This window comes from Triticum dicoccoides, chromosome 1A (assembly GCF_002162155.2).
Source record: "Triticum dicoccoides isolate Atlit2015 ecotype Zavitan chromosome 1A, WEW_v2.0, whole genome shotgun sequence".
In the NCBI taxonomy this organism is placed as follows: Eukaryota; Viridiplantae; Streptophyta; class Magnoliopsida; order Poales; family Poaceae; genus Triticum; species Triticum dicoccoides.
In genome coordinates, this window is record NC_041380.1 from 267,017,193 (window position 1) to 267,024,539 (window position 7,347).

Below are 7,347 nucleotides of genomic sequence, written 5' to 3' on the forward strand. Positions count from 1 at the left end.
AGATCTCGCCGAAGAGAACGAAGTGTGCGGGCGGTACTGAAACCACCCAGCCAGCGGTGGGGGAGCGGCGGGGAGAGGGGTGCAATGCGGATGGGAAACGCGAGCAACTGGAGAAGAGGGAGGGGAAAAGGGGGCGCGCGGCAGCGGTTTCACCGTGGTGTACGACAACTGCTCGGCGGAGTGGTGGGGAAGGAGAAGTGGGGTGGGGGAGGGGAGTTCGGACCGAGAGACCGTTACCCCTAACGGGTGCTGGCTGTCCTACGTGGCATCAGCTCGCGTCAAGATTCGTGCAAACTGGACGTACGTCGATCAGCGCATTCGGACCAAGGGGCTGTGAACGCGGGCGTTCGGGAGTTATCGATTCCAAAAAAATATGAATAAACAGTGTCTTTTGATATAAGATCTTTTGTGGATCGTTAAAGTACTGATCCAAAAGATTTTACATTAGTTTACAGAGGCAAAGAATAGTTCAATGTGCACAATGTAAACTTTGAAGTCCCCCCGCAAAAAAAAAAAGTCCCCCCGCAACCAAAACGAAGAAACAATTCGTGACCCGGAAGGACAGACGGACTTTTCACATACAAAATTCAGCTGTCCCAGTTTCTTCTACGCAAGATAGGTAGTAGGCAGGAATAGAAGTGAATCTACCCAAGCACAAGCCATCCAGACTAAACAACAGCACTCATGCGTACAAGGCCCTGATGCAACTGTGTTTCTTTACAGAGTGTGCGGGCAAAACTCCAACCGGCACCGCCATCTCATAAATAACTTACCCGTATCCTGCTATCTCTGGCTGCTTAAAGTTTACCTCTCTCAAGTAGCTAAAAGCTCTTTACGAGGGAAAAGGATCCCCAACTAGTTTGTGCATACAGTCAAAATGTACAACTATTCACAGGGAAAACATACAAAACTTTTCAAGTCAAACTGTGGGGTTTGCGCCCTAGCCATATTCGAACTGTACGGTCATCACTTGCGGAAGCCAGCATCTGGGGCCTCGCGGGGTTCCAGCTTACACAATTTACAGTCATTGAGTGCCCATATAGGACCTTTATCGGCATCTCCATGCATCTTTGCCAAATGTACACCTGCCCATTATCTCTACGCATCAGCAAAACAGAAACGCTCAACAAGAGCACAAGAAAACAGATGTGAACTCTTCCCATTGTTTCGCATTCGACACGAGTTTTGCTATTTGTATCCTACATTTCTATAGATAATAAAGGTCATACAGCAGGTTGATTTAAACATTAGTGTGATTGATCACAAAAGTTTGTGTTGGTTTGTCTGTAGTGGTCCTCTAAAATTCTACTATATCACCAAGTTTGTTTGCATGTATTGGAGTACATGCCAACTAATGTGTCTGCTTCCACTAGTTAATAGTGCTAATTTAGCAAAACTGCAAACCAAAGCATGCCCTCTTCAACACAAACTTGGTGAGTCTGCAATGATCAGCAAGAATACTGGTATTTCAGGTATGAAAGAATACTACTTCTGGCTATGCGAGTCTGCAAATTCAGCATCGCTCCTCACGGAGAAGGTATAGTGCAAGAGAATAAAACCTCCAAACGCATGGTACTGCTTTATTCTAAACAAATGCCATTCCTTGTTTCAAAATACCACCTAACAGGCTCAGGTATGAGAGGTTGATTATATTGCATACGCAGGCTGAGAATGGAATCTAAGCAAGAAGTTGAAATGGAAGCAGGCCAAGATTTCTTCGAAGGGAAGGTTAAATTCTTCAAGAGGGTGTACCTGTGAATCCTCACTGCCGCTAGCAATGAAATGATAGTCTGATCCCCCAAAGCATGATCTAATCACAAACTTTCCTTGCTTGTGCCCCTTGAATTTATCGGGCACTCTAGAACTTCCATTGGTTTTCCACAAATGAATTTCCTGACTATTAAGGTTGACAATCATTGACTGTCCATCACCTGAAAGAGAAAGAGATGAAATTGTCTGCCGTTCAGGAATTTTCCATTCCCGCCCCTTCCGAAGTTCTCGAATCCAAATTTCGTTGGGACATACACAGATTAGATGTTTGCCATCAGGTGTCACAGCAAGATCACTAACTTTGGGTATTCTCTCTCCAGCCCACATTTCCAGTTCTTGGCCTTCTAGGTCACAAGTGAAAATCATATTTGGAGAACTTTCAGGTTCAGAGCTGGCACATACTATTTTCTCTGAATTTGGAAACCATGCACATGACGCGATGATGTGTTTTACTGCAGCACCAAATTTAAGATTGCATTCACCAGTATCAACATTCCACAGTTTTAAAGATTCCCCATTACCACAAGTGAGAAGCATTCTATCATTTGGGCTCCAAGCAACAAAAGAAATAGGACTTTTGTGACCCTCGAGGCAGTACTTCTTGGTTAATGTATCATCTTCTTCCACCTACATCATCTCCAGGGGTTAGACATGACAACAATTTGAAGTTGTAATACAAGCGAGGAAATGAGTTAACATAACACATAAATTGTATAAAGACTACATGTGAATGCCAATAAAAAACAGGATATTCTTGTGGATGAAAACATGTGATTTTACAAAAGGCTGGTTACAATATTCATATTATAAATCGCGCTTACTACCTTTAAACGAGCTGTAAAAATAAAAAATAAATAAAATCAAAAGGACGCATAGTCATAACTCATAACCTCACACCTTGTGGTGCATGTATATACTTAACATACTTACACCCTCATCTCTCCACTAGCTTCGAATAGGAAACATCAATGATGATCAACAGAAAAGGGAACATAGGCAACAGTGGTAGGCTTTTGACACATCTTACAGTGCGTACATGAGAGCTATGAAATGTCATTTACTTCACTCAAGATGTACATTTTCCATGCACCCCTTGTACAAACGAAGTTCAATTAGCATAAATAGACCCGCCTATATGATCTTTCATGAACCCAGTTAACTTATGCAGTGATCTTCATAACAACACAAATGCACGTGACCGCATTTAGTGTTTATTTAACCAACTTGTCTCTAGTTTCGTGACTATTTTCCCAGATTATAGAATAAGCACATCGCAGCACAGTTCAGCAACCGCAAACTGAGCCTAAGTCTTCACAGGTCCAGTTAAAATGAAGTATATGAACAAACCAGAAAGAAGACCAAGATCTCACATGAGAAGCATGATCTTCCCAAGCCCAGGTTTGTATCACTACTCAGTTGAATATAGTCCCATCTTCCTATCATAGCATAAAAATTGGAAGAGAAGACGACATTAATCATCTGAAGAGAGATATCGTGGTAATATGCATATGCCAATGATGAATGATGGGAATATGATACAAGAGGACGGCAGAAAAGGCCGTAACAAAAGCAATGAAAGTATGAACAGGAAAAACTACTGCCAGTCGTAGGTGGAAATCAGTATGGTCTCCAACAATCATCTTTTCACATCGATATCCATAGCAATATAAAATAACGAAACTATAAAATACTACTATATTATGGAAGTAATTCAGTGTTATGTCGTACAAGTAATAATAAAAAAGATTGAACAAATTAGTGGCTAAAATTCGAAATGGTTTGACTACATGTACTCGAAAACATCGTGTATTTTGACTTGTTCATGGGTGGCCCAGCCTGGTAACATCAAAATGGCAAAACTTTTCTTATTCAGAGAAAACTCTGAAACTAACTAATTAATTTGGAAAAATAATTAAATGCATAACTTTATTCAGGGATTTTTTTATCAGGGAAATGGCAAAACTTTCCTTAAGCACAGAACAGTTATCCTTTCTTAAGCAAAGAATAAAAAATAATCAGAAGCTCTCTAGAATCCCACTTTTCTTCAACCAGGCCCCAGAGCCATGGCAAACATGGGAGATGAGCTCCCAGGTGGCCAATCAAGGGTGAGGGCTCATGGCCCTCCTAAATATAAGTCTTTCTAGAGATTTCACCATGGACTACATACGGATGTATATAGACGTAGTTTAGAGTGTAGTTCACTCATTGTGCTCCATATGTAGTCTCTTATTGGAATCTCTAAAAAGACTTATATTTAGGAACGGAGGGAGTAGGTGGCTGGGTGCTTTACTAGGAGCCAAACCAGAAGCAAGAGAAAGATGCATATTTCTCCTATGCACTGCCTTGAATAAAATGTATCCATCATGAATGAAGTTCTTAGTAATGATCAGCCAACGATCATATGTAACAAGGATATCTGATAAGGTTGACAGAGTGTAAACTATTCATAGTCAGATTCAGCAGAGGTAAAGAGCGTCCTTAATATAAATGTGTCACGGTGAATACTACACCTCCAAGAGTTCAACTGAAAGAGTATCTCACTGCGGATAGTACTTAATGCAGTCAGCTTATCTACAACTCTGGGAGTTTGGAGCAAGCTCTGTACTGATAAATACTCCCTCCGTTCCGAATTACTTGTCTTGGATTTGTCTAGATACAGATGTATCTAGACTCATTTTAGTACTAGATACCTCCGTATCTAGACAAATCCAAGACAAGTAATTTGGAACGGAGGGAGTATGTCGTATTGCACTGCTTGTTTGAGCAATGCTCCAAGAGTTAAATAGTGCTGTCAGAGTAAAACAGTTTATTCACTTTATATTTTAATGATGTCAGGTATAGCTGGGAGCAGAAAAACAAGACTATTCTATTGTGCCCTGAATCTGATGGTTCTGCTTCAAAATTCTAGTGCCAGGAAAAATAGATATAATCTTAGCATTATTTATGCAAGTAACAAGGCACGTTACTTTTCAGGTCAATGTTAGGGTGTGTAAAACTATACCTTCCATATGATGGCAGTACAATCACTTGAAGATGATGCCAGGTAGTTCCCATCATTTGAGAACCTTACAAACCAAACTTCGTTTTTATGAGCACACAATATCTGCAAACAGGCATAGAAATTTCAAGTATCCATCTCTGCAATACAGCCCCAGCACCCAAGCATGGACTATGTCTATTCATTTAGGATACACAAATAGTGTACGTAAACAGTCGTCCCCTTTGATAAACAAAATTAATAATTGTGTGGATATTGGTTTTAAAATATTATAAATCATAACCATGTCACTTAGGATTAAGCAATGTTTGAAACCCAGGGTAAACCTGTACTGAACAGTAAGTTTTATGTGAATTAGCATGGTGGCTATGGAAAGCATACAAGCGAATGAAGCAGATTAATCTACACTTCAAGTGTAAAGATTACAAAATGATACAAGTCCTGCCTCGCCGATGGAAAAGGAGCACGTGGTACTTCTGAAGCACAAGTTCCGGTTGAATGATAATTATATGCTTCCAATAGTCAACACAGGGAGGGATGAAGCTGCAGATATAGCAACATCATGGGACAGAAATTTAAAGACCTTATGTAAATAGACATGCTGGAGTGTGCTCAGCGAACTACTCAATAGAAGTTGCCGTATTCAAATTTCTGCTTCGATAACTCTAGTTTCTGAGTATGGCGCACGATTTCCCATTTTCTTGGCAGGCTATGAAATTTATCGAGAAGCTGGTAAGAAAAAACAAGAATTACAAGAACTCACACCTGTGTACAGTCAGAAGGGATCTGCTCTTCATGGCACTTGTGATCCTCAAATAGAGTGACCTCATCCGGCAGATTATGGTATATACACGAAGCAACCTGCTGAATAACCGCAGTCTCCACCAAATGCTCAAGCCGCCCACTTGGCACCCGGAACCATGGCGGCAACGCCTCAACCAAATCCAAGAAAAGCCCAATCCTGCACTCAGCCACAGCCTCTGGTGCAACCGCGCCCTCGGACGTGACCACTGCGCGTGCCAGCCAGTGCACACATCTTCTGTCGATGGCAAGAGGGGCGATCCGACGCGAGAGCACCTCCGTTGCAAGGCGTAGACCAGCGTCCCCAGTGCCCAGCAGCTCCAGGAAGTGCCCTCTCCACACCAAAAACTCGGCAACCGCACGGTTCCTCTCGGTAATGCCGGTAAGAGAGTCAATAGTGGCCGCGCACGCGTCCCACCGGCCGGACATTACGTCGAGCAGCAGGCGGTCGTGCTCCGGGGGGTACAGTGGCACACCGGACTCCGCCTCGAGCGTGGCTGCCGCCTTCCGGTAACCGAGGGAGTAGAGCGACTGCGCGATGAGCCGCACGAGCTCCTCGTGGCGTGGGGTCTGCCCCTTCTGGACCGCGGCATGGGGGAGAGAGCTCTCGGGCTGGTCCATGGACACGCCGAATTCGCCAGCTTGAGGGATTTTACGCCCCCAGCAACAGCAAAACCCGGAAAAGGGACGTCAGCTGCGGAGAGAGTGATTCGGAAGAACCGTCGGATCAAAACAGCCGGAAAAAGGAACAAAATTCTGCGCTTCGAGGGACTGGAGAAGAACAGCTGATAACTGGTCAAAATCTGCGCGCCCGATGACAGGAAAAATTGGAGGAGAACTCGAAATTCCGAGAGCTTCTTGGTGTGACGACGCGATTTTGGAAGAGGTGGTGTGGGATTTTGAAATGATCAGATCAAATTTGTGGGGAGTTTTGGTTTCCTTGTGGATCTGTGGGCCGATAAAAGTAGATATTTTGGGAATGCATACACAGCTCGGACGGTTGTTTTCGAACGGGACGCTGGAGGGGCCGTGGCCGTCCATTCTACACTGGAGTTGAATCCGAGCCGCCCAAGCTCACTAGACGAGGATAAGATCGGCGGTGGGGTCCCGAGTTGGTTTTGTTCTCTCCCTCCATTGATGATGCAGACCACTTCTTCCCCACGTCCGGGTTCATAATCTCCCTCGGATTTTATGTCAAAATTTTGATCATAGATTTTATATTAGCAAAAAATAATTATATACAACAAAAATTATATTATTGGATGCATGTTTAAATAATGTTTCAAATGATATAATTTTTATTACATGAACTTAGGATTTACTAGTAGTCAAATGTATGATCAAATTTGACACTAAGTACGAAGAGGACTAATAATTTTGGATGGCGCAAGTAATGAATGAAGCTCATGAAGACTAGCCCTACTAAGGGCCTGCTCGGCAACGCTCCAGCTCTCAGCTTCGTTAACTCCATGCATGAAGCTGAGCCGAACGCTCTAACTCCAGGAAGCTGGCGACCCGTTTTAGTGCAAAAAGGAAGGAGTTGAGGAAGCTGCCCTTTTCCATATCTGTAGAAACCAAAAAGTTGGAGTTCAGGCTAATTACGACGGATTGCCACCGCCAAGTGAGTTTCACGTACCGGTTTGATTTTCTTTCCCAAACTCTCTCTCTTTCTCACGTTGCCCATTTGCTTTGGGCCTCAACTAGGCCACAGCCCCGTGACAAATCCTGCCAAATGGGCTAGCAACTCTGTGCCTAACGACAGAAGCCGAAGTTGTGTT

General features: G+C 43.2%; 1 pseudogene; it reads right to left on the reverse strand.

The window, feature by feature from the left end:
* The window catches only part of LOC119352697, a 13,043-nt pseudogene extending 6,480 nt beyond the window's left edge, over positions 1-6,563 (reverse strand).
* Positions 6,564-7,347: the final 784 nt, after the last annotated feature.